This window comes from Lampetra planeri, unplaced genomic scaffold, assembly GCF_965212315.1.
Source record: "Lampetra planeri unplaced genomic scaffold, kcLamPlan1.2.h2 scaffold_689, whole genome shotgun sequence".
NCBI classification, from domain to species: domain Eukaryota; kingdom Metazoa; phylum Chordata; class Hyperoartia; order Petromyzontiformes; family Petromyzontidae; genus Lampetra; species Lampetra planeri.
This window is the reverse complement of record NW_027615512.1, coordinates 21942-36506: the sequence shown is the minus strand read 5'-3', so window position 1 is coordinate 36506 and position 14565 is coordinate 21942. Positions and strand designations below refer to the sequence as shown.

The window sequence follows — 14565 nt, the reverse complement described above, 5'->3', positions numbered from 1 at the left end:
TCTCTCCCCGTGTCTCTCTCCCCCGTGTCTCTCTCTCTTTCACCATGTCTCTCTCTCTCTCTCCCCGTGTCTCTCTCTCTCCCCGTGTCTCTCTCTCTCCCCGTGTCTCTCTCTCTCCCCGTGTCTCTCTCCCCGTGTCTCTCTCTCTTTCACCATGTCTCTCTCTCTCTCCCCGTGTGTCTCTCTCTCTCTCCCCCGTGTCTCTCTCTCTCTCACCGTGTCTCTCTCTCTCACCGTGTCTCTCTCTCTCCCCGTGTCTCTCTCTCTCTCTCCCCGTTTGTGTGTCTAGGAGTGTTAAATTTTGAAGATCTTCTGAAGCTTTGGAAGGGACTATTTTATTGTTTGTGGTCTCAGGACAAACCCTTGATTCAGGTGAGAGACACTCACTCAGACACTCACTCACTCAGACACTCACTCAGACACTCACTCACTCAGACACTCACTCACTCAGACACTCGCTCAGACACTCGCTCAGACACTCGCTCAGACTCTCGCTCAGACTCTCACTCGCTCAGACACTCACTCACTCAGACACTCACTCACTCAGACACTCACTCACTCAGACACTCACTCAGACACTCACTCAGACACTCGCTCAGACACTCGCTCAGACACTCGCTCAGACTCTCGCTCAGACACTCACTCACTCAGACACTCACTCACTCACTCAGACACTCACTCACTCAGACACTCACTCACTCAGACACTCACTCAGACACTCACTCACTCAGACACTCACTCACTCAGACACTCACTCAGACACTCACTCACTCAGACACTCACTCACTCAGACACTCACTCACTCAGACACTCACTCAGACACTCACTCAGACACTCACTCACTCAGACACTCACTCGCTCAGACACTCACTCAGACACTCACTCACTCAGACACTCACTCACTCAGACACTCACTCAGACACTCACTCACTCAGACACTCACTCAGACACTCACTCACTCAGACACTCACTCACTCAGACACTCACTCAGACACTCACTCACTCAGACACTCACTCACTCAGACACTCACTCGCTCAGACACTCACTCAGACACTCGCTCAGACACTCGCTCAGACACTCGCTCAGTCACTCACTCAGTCACTCACTCAGTCACTCACTCAGGACACTCAGACACTCACTCAGACACTCACTCACTCAGACACTCACTCAGACACTCACTCAGACACTCACTCAGACACTCACTCAGACACTCACTCAGACACTCACTCACTCAGACACTCACTCACTCAGACACACACTCACTCAGACACTCACTCAGACAGACACTCACTCAGACACTCACTCAGACACTCACTCAGACACTCACTCAGACACTCACTCACTCAGACACTCACTCACTCAGACACTCACTCACTCAGACACTCACTCACTCAGACACTCACTCACTCAGACACTCACTCACTCAGAGATTCACTCACTCAGACACTCACTCAGACACTCACTCAGACACTCACTCAGACACTCACTCACTCAGACACTCACTCAGACACTCATTCAGAGACTCACTCACTCAGACACTCACTCACTCAGACACTCACTCACTCAGACACTCACTCACTCAGACACTCACTCACTCACACTCACTCAGACACTCACTCACTCAGACACTCACTCACTCAGACACTCACTCACTCAGACACTCACTCAGACACTCACTCACTCAGACACGCAATCAGACACTCACTCACTCAGACACTCACTCACTCAGACACTCACTCAGACACTCACTCACTCAGACACTTACTCACTCAGACACGCAATCAGACACTCACTCACTCAGACACTCACTCAGACACTCACTCACTCAGACTCTCTCCCCGTGTCTCTCTCTCTCCCCGTGTCTCTCTCTCTCCCCGTGTGTCTCTCCCCATGTGTCTCTCCCCGTGTCTCTCTCCCCGTGTCTCTCTCTCCCGTGTCTCTCTCCCCGTGTCTCTCTCCTCGTGTCTCTCTCCCCGTGCTCTCTCTCTCCCCGTGTCTCTCTCTCCCCGTGTCTCTCTCTCCCCGTGTCTCTCTCCTCGTGTCTCTCTCCCCGTGTGTCTCTCTCCCCGTGTCTCTCTCTCCCCGTGTCTCTCTCCCCGTGTCTCTCTCTCCCCGTGTCTCTCTCTCCCCGTGTCTCTCTCCCCGTGTCTCTCCCCGTGTCTCTCTCCGTGTCTCTCTCTCCCCGTGTCTCTCTCTCCCCGTGTCTCTCTCTCCCCGTGTCTCTCTCTCTCCCCGTGTCTCTCTCTCTCCCCGTGTCTCTCTCTCTCCCCGTGTCTCTCTCTCCCCGTGTCTCTCTCCGTGTCTCTCTCTCCCCGTGTGTGTCTCTCTCCCCGTGTCTCTCTCCCCCCGTGTCTCTCCCCGTGTCTCTCCCCGTGTCTCTCTCTCCCCGTGTCTCTCTCTCTCCCCGTGTCTCTCTCTCCCCGTGTCTCTCTCTCCCCGTGTGTCTCTCCCACAGGAGGAGCTTTGTGACAATTTGTCATCTCTTCTACATTGCCTGCACGGCGAAGACTTGCGTGAGTCTAGTGTGCGGTGGGTGGGTGAGTGGGTGGGTGCGTGGGTGGGTGGGTGGGTGAGTGGGTGAGTGGGTGGGTGGGTGAGTGGGTGGTGTGAGTGGGTGGGTGGGTGGGTGGGTGAGTGAGTGGGTGGGTGAGTGGGTGGGTGAGTGAGTGAGTGAGTGGGTGTGTGGGTGGGTGAGTGGGTGGGTGGGTGAGTGGGTGAGTGGGTGGGGTGGGTGAGTGGGTGAGTGAGTGGGTGAGTGGGTGGTGTGGGTGGGTGAGTGGGTGGGTGAGTGGGGTGAGTGGGTGGGTGAGTGAGTGGGTGAGTGGGTGGGGTGGGTGGGTGAGTGAGTGAGTGAGTGGGTGGGTGGGTGGTGTGGGTGAGTGGGTGGGTGGGTGAGTGGGTGGGTGGGTGGGTGGGTGGGTGGGTGAGTGGGTGGGTGGGTGGGTGGGTGGGTGAGTGGGTGGGTGGGTGAGTGGGTGGGTGGGTGAGTGGGTGAGTGAGTGGGGTGAGTGGGGTGGGTGGGTGGGTGAGTGGGTGGGTGGGTGGGTGAGTGGGTGGGTGAGTGGGTGGGTGAGTGGGTGGGTGGGTGTGGGTGAGTGGGTGAGTGGTGTGGGTGGGTGGGTGGGTGGGTGAGTGGGTGGGTGGGTGGGTGGGTGGGTGGGTGAGTGGGTGGGTGGGTGAGTGGGTGGGTGGGTGGGTGGGTGGGTGAGTGGGTGAGTGAGTGGGTGGGTGAGTGGGTGAGTGAGTGAGTGGGTGGGTGGGTGAGTGGGTGGGGTGGGTGGGTGGGTGAGTGGGTGGGTGGGTGAGTGGGTGGGTGGGTGGGTGGGTGAGTGAGTGAGTGGGTAGGTGGGTGAGTGAGTGGGTGGGTGGGTGAGTGGGTGGGTGGGTGGGTGAGTGAGTGGGTGGGTGGGTGGGTGGGTGGGTGGGTGGGTGAGTGGGTGGGTGGGTGGGTGGGTGAGTGGGTGGGTGGGTGAGTGGGTGGGTGGGTGAGTGGGTGGGTGAGTGAGTGGGTGGGTGGGTGGGTGGGTGAGTGGGTGGGTGGGTGAGTGGGTGGGTGGGTGGGTGGGTGGGTGAGTGAGTGGGTGGGTGGGTGGGGTGGGTGAGTGGGTGGGTGAGTGGGTGGGTGGGTGGTGAGTGGGTGAGTGGGTGGGTGGGTGGGTGAGTGAGTGAGTGGGTGAGTGAGTGGGTGGGTGAGTGAGTGGGTGAGTGGGTGAGTGAGTGGGTGGGTGGAGTGAGTGGGTGGAGTGGGTGGGTGGGGTGGGTGGGTGGGTGGGTGTGTGGGTGGGTGGAGTGGGTGAGTGAGTGGGTGGGTGGTGTGGGTGAGTGGGTGGGTGGGTGAGTGGGTGGGTGGGTGGGTGGGTGGGTGGGTGAGTGGGTGGGTGGGTGGGTGGGTGAGTGGGTGGGTGGGTGGGTGAGTGGGTGGGTGGTGGGTGGGTGGGTGAGTGAGTGAGTGGGTGGGTGAGTGGGTGAGTGAGTGAGTGGGTGGGTGGGTGGGTGAGTGAGTGAGTGGGTGGGTGGGTGGGTGAGTGGGTGAGTGGGTGGGTGGGTGAGTGGGTGGGTGGGTGGGTGGGTGAGTGAGTGAGTGGGTAGGTGGTGAGTGAGTGGGTGGTGGGTGAGTGGGTGGGTGGGTGGGTGAGTGAGTGGGTGGGTGGGTGAGTGGGTGGGTGGGTGGGTGGGTGAGTGGGTGGGTGGGTGGGTGGGGTGAGTGGGTGGGTGTGTGAGTGGGTGGGTGGGTGGGTGGGTGGGTGGTGGGTGGGTGGGTGAGTGGGTGGGTGAGTGGGTGGGTGGGTGAGTGGGTGGGTGGGTGTGTGGGTGAGTGGGTGGTGTGAGTGGGTGGGTGGGTGGGTGAGTGGGTGGGTGGGTGGGTGAGTGGGTGGGTGGGTGGGTGGGTGGGTGGTGGGTGGGTGGGTGAGTGAGTGAGTGGGTGAGTGAGTGGGTGAGTGGGTGAGTGAGGTGGGTGGGTGGTGGTGGGTGATTGGGTGGGTGGGTGAGTGAGTGGGTGGGTGTGTGGGTGGGTGGGTGAGTGGGTGGGTGGGGTGAGTGAGTGGTTGGGTGGGTGAGTACGTGAGTCTAGGTGCGGTGGGTGGGTGAGTGGGTGGGTGAGTGGGTGGGTGAGTGTGTGGGTGGGTGAGTGGGTGGGTGAGTGGGTGGGTGAGTGAGTGGGTGGGTGGGTGAGTGAGTGAGTGAGTGGGTGGGTGAGTGGGTGGTGTGAGTGAGTGAGTGAGTGAGTGAGTGGGTGGGTGAGTGAGTGAGTGGGTGGGGGGTGGGTGGGTGGGTGGGTGAGTGGGTGGGTGGGTGGGTGGGTGAGTGAGTGGGTGGGTGAGTGAGTGGGTGGGTGAGTGAGTGGGTGGGTGAGTGGGTGGGTGAGTGAGCGGCTGTGTGAGTGAGTGTCTGAGTGAGTGGGTGGGTGGGTGAGTGAGTGAGTGGGTGAGTGAGTGAGTGGGTGAGTGGGTGGGTGGGTGAGTGGGTGGGTGAGTGGGTGGGTGAGTGAGTGGGTGGGTGGGTGGGTGGGTGAGTGAGTGAGTGGGTGGGTGGGTGAGTGAGTGAGTGAGTGAGTGGGTGGGTGGGTGAGTGGGTGGGTGAGTGTGGTGGGTGGGTGAGTGGTGGGTGAGTGAGTGAGTGGGGTGGGTGGGTGAGTGAGTGGAGTGGGTGGGTGGGTGAGTTGGGTGGGTGGGTGAGTGGGGGGTGAGGTGAGTGGGTGGGGTGAGTGTGTGGGTGGGTGAGTGGGTGAGTGAGTGAGTGGGTGGGGTGAGTGTGTGGTGGGTGGGTGAGTGGGTGGGTGAGTGGGTGGGTGAGTGAGTGGGTGGGTGGGTGGGTGAGTGGGTGTGCGGTGGGTGGGTGGGTGAGTGGGTGAGTGGGTGGGTGAGTGAAGTGGGTGGGTGGGTGGGTGAGTGAGTGAGTGGGTGGGTGGGTGAGTGAGTGAGTGAGTGGGTGGGTGGGTGAGTGGGTGGGTGAGTGTGTGGGTGGGTGAGTGGGTGAGTGAGTGAGTGGGTGGGTGGGGTGAGTGAGTGGGTGGGTGGGTGAGTGGGTGGGTGGGTGGGTGAGTGGGTGGGTGAGTGAGTGGGTGGGTGAGTGTGTGGGTGAGTGAGTGGGTGGGTGAGTGTGTGGGTGGGTGAGTGGGTGGGTGAGTGGGTGGGTGAGTGAGTGGGTGGGTGGGTGGGTGAGTGGGTGTGCGGTGGGTGGGTGGGTGAGTGGGGTGGGTGAGTGAGTGGGTGGGTGAGGTGGGTGGGTGGGTGAGTGGGTGGGTGGGTGGGTGAGTGTGTGAGTGTGTGAGTGGGTGGGTGAGTGGGTGGGTGAGTGAGTGGGTGAGTGAGTGAGTGAGGGGGTGTGTGAGTGGGTGAGTGGGTGGGTGAGTGGGTGGGTGGGTGGGTGAGTGGGGTGGGTGGGTGAGTGGGTGGGTGGGTGGGTGGGTGAGTGAGTGTGTGGCTGAGTGGGTGGTGGGTGAGTGGTGGTGGTGAGTGGGGTGGGTGGGTGAGTGAGTGAGTGGGTGGGTGGGTGAGTGAGTGGGTGGGTGGGTGAGTGAGTGAGTGGCTGGGTGGGCGGCTGGGTGAGTGGCTGGGTGAGCGGCTGTGTGAGTGAGCGGCTGAGTGGCTTGGTGAGTGGCTTGGTGAGTGGCTTGGTGAGTGGCTGGGTGAGTGGCTGGGTGAGTGGGTGAGTGAGCGGCTGTGTGAGTGAGCGGCTGGGTGAGTGGGTGACTGAGTAAGTGGGTGAGTGGGTGTGTGAGTGGGTGTGTGAGTGGGTGTGTGAGTGGGTGGGTGAGTGGGTGGGTGGGTGGGTGGGTGAGTGGGTGGGTGGGTGGGTGGGTGGGTGGGTGAGTGGGTGGGTGAGTGAGTGACTGAGTAAGTAGTGGTGTGAGTGGGTGTGTGAGTGGGTGGGTGGGTGGGTGTGTGAGTGACTGAGTAAGTGAGTGGCTGGGTAAGTGAGTGAGTGGCTGGGTGAGTGAGTGGTGTGAGTGGGTGACTTAGTGAGTGAGTGGGTGGGTGGGTGGGTGAGTGAGTGAGTGACTTGGTGGGTGACTGGGTGGTGGGTGAGTGGCTGGGTGGGTGAGGTGGGTGAGTGACTTGGTGAGTGAGTGGGTGAGTGACTGAGTGAGTGACTGAGTGCGTGACTGGGTGGGTGACTGGCTGGGTGAGTGGCTGGGTGAGTGAGTGGGTGGGTGACTGGGTGGGTGACTGGGTGAGTGAAGTGGGTGGGTGAGTGGCTGGGTGGGTGGGGATGGGTGGGTAGGTGAGGTGGGTGGGTGAGTGGGTGAGTGGCTGGGTGAGTGACTGAGTGAGTGACTGAGTAAGTGAGTGGCTGGGTGAGTGAGTGAGTGGCTGGTGAGTGAGTGGGTGAGTGGGTGACTTAGTGAGTGGGGTGGGTGGGTGGGTGAGTGAGTGAGTGACTTGGTGGGTGACTGGGTGGGTGGGTGACTGGGTGGGTGGGTGAGTGGCTGGGTGGGTGAGGTGGGTGAGTGACTTGGTGAGTGAGTGGGTGAGTGGCTGGGGTGAGTGAGTGGGTGAGTGAGTGGGTGGGTGACTGGGTGGGTGACTGGGTGGGTGACTGGGTGGGTGACTGGGTGGGTGACTGGGTGGGTGACTGGGTGGGTGACTGGGTGGGTGACTGGGTGAGTGAAGTGGGTGGGTGGATGAGTGGGTGAGTGGCTGGGTAGGTGGGTGACTGGGTGGGTGAGTGGCTGGGGTGGGTGACTGAGTGAGTGACTTGGTGGGTGACTGGGTGAGTGAGTGGGTGGGTGGGTGAGTGACTGGGTGAGTGAGTGGCTGGCTGGGTGAGTGACTGGGTGGGTGGGTGAGTGAGTGGGTGACTGGGTGAGTGACTTGGTGGGTGACTGGGTGAGTGGTGTGGGTGGGTGAGTAGCTGGGTGGGTGAGTGGCTGGGTGGGTGAGTGGCTGGGTGGGTGGGTGACTGAGTGAGTGACTTGGTGGGTGACTGGGTGAGTGGGTGAGTGGCTGGGGGTGGGTGAGTGGGTGGGTGAGTGGCTGGGTGGCTGGGTGGGTGGGTGACTGGGTGGGTGAGTGGCTGGGTGGTGTGAGTGAGTGAGTGACTTGGTGGGTGACTGGGTGAGTGAGTGGCTGGGTGGGTGAGTGGCTGGCTGAGTGAGTGGCTGGGTGAGTGACTTTGTGAGTGGCTGGGTGAGTAACTTGGTGAGTGACTTTGTGAGTGGCTGGGTGAGCGGCTGGGTGAGTGACTTGGTGAGTGACTTTGTGACTGGCTGGGTGAGTGGCTGGGTGAGTGAGTGGCTGGGTGAGTGAGTGGCTGGGTGAGTGAGTGGCTGGGTGAGTGAGTGGCTGGGTGAGTGAGTGGCTGGGGTGAGTGAGTGGCTGGGTGAGTGAGTGGCTGGGTGAGTGAGTGGCTGGGTGAGTGAGTGGCTGGGTGAGTGAGTGGCTGGGTGAGTGAGTGGCTGGGTGAGTGAGTGGCTGGGTGAGTGAGTGGCTGGGTGAGTGAGTGGCTGGGTGAGTGAGTGGCTGGGTGAGTGAGTGGCTGGGTGAGTGAGTGGCTGGGTGAGTGAGTGGCTGGGTGAGTGAGTGGCTGGGTGAGTGAGTGGCTGGGTGAGTGAGTGGCTGGGTGAGTGAGTGGCTGGGTGAGTGAGTGGCTGGGTGAGTGAGTGACTTGGTGAGTGACTTGGTGACTGTTTCTGGTTGTAGAGATTCTATTTGTCGCTGCATTCTGGGTGACGCTGAGCCGCGAGTGGAACGGAATCGACCGCCTGAGACTGGATAAGTTCTACATGGTGAGTTGTGACGGTGGTCGGGAGGTCACCACCACCAACATCAATACAGAGCACTCGCTCACTCACCCACTCACTCACCCCACTCACCCACCCACCCACTCACTCACTCACCCACCCACCCACCCACTCACCCACCCACCCACCCACCCACTCACCCACCCACCCACTCACCCACCCAATCACTCACCCACCCACTCGCCCACCCACCCACTCACTCGCTCACCCACTCACTCGCCCACTCACTCGCCCACCCACTCACCCACCCACTCGCCCACTTACCCACCCACTCACTCGCCCACTCACCCACCCACCCACCCACTCACCCACTCACCCACCCACCCACTCACCCACCCACCCACTCACCCACCCACCCACTCACCCACCCACCCACTCACCCACCCAACCACCCACTCACCCACCCACTCACCCACCCACCCACCCACTCACTCACTCACTCACTCACCCACCCACTCACCCACTCGCTCACCCACCCGCTCACCCACCCGCTCACCCACTCGCTCACCCACTCGCTCACCCACTCGCCCACCCACTCACCCACCCACTCACTCACCCACCCACCCACTCTCTCACTCACCCACTCACCCACCCACCCACTCACCCTCCCACCCACTCGCCCACCCACTCACCCACTCACTCACTCACCCACTCACTCACTCACCCACTCACCCGCTCACTCGCCCCACTCGCCCACCCACTCACTCGCCCACTCACCCACCCACCCACTCACCCACTCGCCCACCCATTCACCCACCCATTCACCCACCCACTCACCCACCCACTCACCCACCCACTCACTCACCCACCCACCCACTCACCCACCCACCCACTCGCTCACCCCACCCACTCACTCGCTCACCCACTCACTCGCCCACTCACCCACCCCACTCGCCCACCCACTCACCCACCCACTCACCCACTCACTCACTCACTCACCCACTCACTCACTCACTCACTCACCCACTCACCCACCCACTCGCCCACTCACCCACCCACTCGCCCACCCACTCACCCACCCACTCACCCACCCACTCACTCACTCACCCACTCACCCACTCACTCACTCACCCACTCACTCACTCACCCACCCACTCACTCACTCACCCACTCACTCACTCACCCACCCACTCACTCACCCACTCACTCACTCACCCACTCACCCACTCACTCACTCACCCACTCACTCACTCACCCACCCACTCACTCACTCACCCGCTCACCCACTCACTCACTCACTCACGTGATGGTGTCTCTGTCTTCAGCTCGTTCGGAGATTTCTCCGTCAGTTGCTCTTCATGCTGAAAAGGAAAAACTGGGAGGAAAGGTATCAGCATCATCATCATCAGCATCATCATCATCATCAGCATCATCATCATCAGCATCATCATCATCAGCATCATCATCAGCATCATCATCATCAGCATCAGCATCATCATCAGCATCAGCATCATCATCAGCATCATCATCAGCATCATCATCATCATCAGCATCATCATCATCAGCATCAGCATCATCATCATCAGCATCAGCATCATCATCATCAGCATCATCATCAGCATCATCATCATCATCAGTATCATCGGCATCATCATCAGTATCATCATCATCATCATCAGTAGCATCATCATCATCATCAGTATCATCAGCATCATCATCAGCATCATCATCAGCATCATCATCATCATCAGTATCATCAGCATCATCATCAGTAGCATCATCATCAGTAGCATCATCAGTAGCATCATCATCATCAGCAGTATCATCAGCATCATCATCAGCATCATCATCAGTATCATCATCATCAGCATCAGCATCATCATCAGCATCATCATCATCAGTATCATCATCAGTAGCATCATCATCATCATCAGTATCATCATCATCATCATCAGTATCATCATCATCATCATCAGTAGCATCATCATCATCATCAGTATCATCAGCATCATCATCAGCATCATCATCATCATCAGTATCATCAGCATCATCATCAGTAGCATCATCATCATCAGTATCATCATCAGTAGCATCATCATCATCATCAGTATCATCAGCATCATCATCAGCATCATCAACAGTATCATCATCATCAGTATCATCATCATCAGTAGCATCATCATCAGTAGCATCATCATCATCAGCATCATCATCATCATCATCAGCATCATCATCATCATCATCAGCAGCATCATCATCAGCAGCATCATCATCATCATCAGCAGCATCATCATCATCAGCAGCATCATCATCAGCAGCATCATCATCAGCATCATCATCAGTATCATCATCATCATCAGCAGCATCATCATCAGCATCATCATCAGTATCATCAGCATCATCATCAGTATCATCAGCATCATCATCAGTATCATCAGCATCATCATCAGTAGCATCATCATCATCATCAGTATCATCAGCATCATCATCAGTATCATCATCATCATCCGTAGCATCATCATCAGCATCATCATCAGTAGCATCATCATCATCATCCGTAGCATCATCATCATCATCAGTATCATCAGCATCATCATCAGTAGCATCATCATCATCATCAGTATCATCAGCATCATCATCAGTAGCATCATCATCAGCAGCATCATCATCATCAGTATCATCAGCATCATCATCAGTATCATCATCATCATCATCAGTAGCATCATCATCATCATCAGCAGTAGTAGTAGCATCATCATCAGCAGCATCATCATCAGCAGCATCATCATCAGCAGCATCATCATCATCAGCATCATCATCAGCAGCATCATCATCGGCAGTATTAACATTAACTTGTCCTGTCTCTCTCCCCGTGTCTCTCTCTGTCTCTCTCCCCCCATCTCTCTGTCTATCACTCTGTCTGTCTCTGTCTGTCTCTGTCTGTCTCCCTGACTGATTCTCTGACTCTCTGTCTGTCTGTCTCTGTCTGTCTCTCTGTCTGTCTCTCTCACTCTATCACTCTGTCTCTCTCTCACTCTGTGTCTCTCTCCCTGTCTCTCCCTGTCTCTCTCTGTCTCTCTCTGTCTCTCTCTGTCTCTCTCTGTCTCTCTGTCTGTCTCTCTCTGTCTCTCTGTCTCTCTCTCTGTCTGTCTCTCTCTGTCTCTGTCTGTCTCTCTCTGTCTCTGTCTGTCTCTCTCACTCTCTCTGACTGTCTCTCTCTCTGTCTCTCCCTGTGTCTCTCTGTGTCTCTCTCTGTCTCTCTCTGACCCTCTCCCCCTCTCTCTCTCTCCCTGTCTCTCTCTGTGTCTCACTCTGTCTCTCTCTCTGTGTCCCTGTGTCTCTCTCTCTGTCTCTCTCTGTCTCTCTCTCTCTGTCTCTGTGTCTCTGTGTCTCACTCACTATCCCACTCTCTCTCTGTCTCTGTCTCTCTCTGTGTCTCTCTCTCTCTCTCCCTGTCTCTCTCTGTGTCTCACTCTGTCTCTCTGTGTCTCTGTGTCTCTGTCTCTCTCTGTGTCTCACTCTGTCTCTCTGTGTCTCTGTGTCTCTCTCTGTGTCTCACTCTGTCTCTCTGTGTCTCTGTGTCTCTGTCTCTCTCTGTGTCTCACTCTGTCTCTCTGTGTCTCTGTGTCTCTGTCTCTCTCTGTGTCTCACTCTGTCTCTCTGTGTCTCTGTGTCTCTGTCTCTCTCTGTGTCTCACTCTGTGTCTCTGTATCTCTGTGTCTCACTCACTATCCCACTCTCTCTCTGACCCTCTCCCCCTCTCTCTCCCTGTCTCTCTCTGTGTCTCTCTCTGTGTCTCACTCTGTGTCTCACTCTGTCTCTCTCTGTCTCTCTCTGTCTCTCTCTCTGTCTCTCTCTGTCTCTCTCTGTCTGTCTCTGTCTCACTCTGTCTCTCTCTGTCTGTCTCTGTCTCTCCCTGTCTCTCTCTGTGTCTCCCCTCACTCACTATCCCACTCTCTCTCTGACCCTCTCCCCCTCTCTCTCTCTCTCCCTGTGTGTCTCACTCTGTGTCTCACTCTGTCTCTCTCTGTCTCTCTCCCTGTCTCTCTCTGTCTCTCTCTGTGTGTCTCTCTCTCTCTCTCCCTGTCTCTCTCTGTGTCTCACTCTGTCTCTCTCTGTCTCTCCCTGTCTCTCTCCCTGTCTCTCCGTGTCTCTCTCTGTCTCTCTCTGTCTCTCTCTGTCTCTCTCTCTGTGTCTCTGTGTCTCTGTGTCTCACTCACTATCCCACTCTCTCTCTGACCCTCTCCCCCTCTCTCTCCCTGTCTCTCTCTGTGTCTCACTCTGTGTCTCACTCTGTCTCTCTCTGTCTCTCTCTCTGTCTCTCTCTCTGTCTCACTCTGTCTCTCTCTGTCTCTCTCTGTCTGTCTCTGTCTCTCCCTGTCTCTCTCTGTGTCTCACTCTGTGTCTCACTCTGTCTCTCTCTGTCTGTCTCTCCCTGTCTCTCTCTGTGTCTCCCCTCACTCACTATCCCACTCTCTCTCTGACCCTCTCCCCCTCTCTCTCCCTCTCCCTGTGTGTCTCACTCTGTGTCTCACTCTGTCTCTCTCTGTCTCTCTCCCTGTCTCTCTCTGTGTCTCTCTGTCTCTGTCTCTGTCTCTCTCTCTCTCCCTGCCCCCCTCAGCCTGCTGGAGAGGGTGTGTGTGAGCCTCGAGTCAGTGCTGCTCTCCCCGGCTCTCCCCACCCTCTCCTCCCCACTCTCCTCCCCACTCTCCCCACTCTCCCCACTCTCCCCGCTCTGCCCGACGCTCTCCCCGCGAGCTCCGGCTGGTCTCCGATTCCACGTGTCCGAAGTGTTCCTGGAGGAGCTGGCCAGAGTGGGGGCCGCCGAGTTAACAACGGAGCAGTGCCAGGCCTTGCTGAGGCCGTTCATCCTCGCCGCTGCGTCTACCACAGAGTGAGACACGGGGAGAGAGACACGGGGAGAGACACGGGGAGAGAGACAGAGAGAGAGACACGGGGAGAGAGAGACACGGGGAGAGAGAGAGAGAGGCAGAGAGAGAGACACGGGGGGGGGGGGAGACACGTGTCCGAAGTGTTCCTGGAGGAGCTGGCCAGAGTGGGGGCCGCCGAGTTAACAACGGAGCAGTGCCAGGCCTTGCTGAGGCCGTTCATCCTCGCCGCTGCGTCTACCACAGAGTGAGAGAGACACGGGGGGGAGACGCGGGGAGAGAGACAGAGAGAGAGACACGGGGAGAGAGACACGGGGAGAGAGAGAGAGAGGCAGAGAGAGAGACACGGGGGGGGGGAGACACGTGTCCGAAGTGTTTTTGGAGGAGCTGGCCAGAGTGGGGGCCGCCGAGTTAACAACGGAGCAGTGCCAGGCCTTGCTGAGGCCGTTCATCCTCGCCGCTGCGTCTACCACAGAGTGAGACACGGGGAGAGAGAGACACGGGGAGAGACACGGGGAGAGAGACAGAGAGAGAGACACACAGAGACACAGAGACACGGGGAGGAGAGACACGGGGGGAGAGAGGGAGAGACACAGACACGGGGAGAGAGACACGGGGGGAGAGAGGGAGAGACACAGACACTGGGGGGAGACACGGGGGGGAGAGAGGTGTGCTTGGAGGAGCTGGCCAGAGTGGGGGCCGCCGAGTTGTCACTGGAGCAGTGCCAGGCCTTGCTGAGGCCGTTCATCCTCGCCGCTGCGTCTACCACAGAGTGAGACACGGGGAGAGAGAGACACGGGGAGAGACACGGGGAGAGAGACAGAGAGAGAGACACGGGGAGAGAGAGACACGGGGAGAGAGAGACACGGGGAGAGAGAGAGAGAGGCAGAGAGAGAGACACGGGGGGGGGGGAGACACGTGTCCGAAGTGTTCCTGGAGGAGCTGGCCAGAGTGGGGGCCGCCGAGTTAACAACGGAGCAGTGCCAGGCCTTGCTGAGGCCGTTCATCCTCGCCGCTGCGTCTACCACAGAGTGAGAGAGACACGGGGACACGGGGAGAGAGACACGGGGAGAGAGAGACACGGGGAGAGACACGGGGAGAGAGAGACACGGGGAGAGACACGGGGAGAGAGTTGTCACCGGAGCAGTGCCAGGCCTTGCTGAGGCCGTTCATCCTCGCCGCTGCGTCTACCACAGAGTGAGACACGGGGAGAGACACGGGGAGAGAGACAGAGAGAGAGACACACAGAGACACAGAGACACGGGGAGGAGAGACACGGGGGGAGAGAGGGAGAGACACAGACACGGGGAGAGAGACACGGGGGGAGAGAGGGAGAGACACAGACACTGGGGGGAGACACGGGGGGGAGAGAGGTGTGCTTGGAGGAGCTGGCCAGAGTGGGGGCCGCCGAGTTAACAACGGAGCAGTGCCAGGCCTTGCTGAGGCCGTTCATCCTCGCCGCTGCGTCTACCACAGAGTGAGACACGGGG

The 14565-nt window shown here is 58.4% G+C and overlaps 1 long non-coding RNA gene across 1 annotated transcript; it reads left to right on the top strand.

Annotated features, from left to right (window-relative positions):
* Nucleotides 1-286: 286 nt before the first annotated feature.
* On the top strand, nucleotides 287-13080 carry LOC144741743 (uncharacterized). Its single transcript, XR_013590038.1, has 5 exons — nucleotides 287-372; nucleotides 2457-2514; nucleotides 8146-8231; nucleotides 9512-9573; nucleotides 12808-13080. It is a non-coding gene; the product is annotated as an uncharacterized LOC144741743 (long non-coding RNA).
* The last annotated feature ends 1485 nt before the right edge of the window (nucleotides 13081-14565 follow it).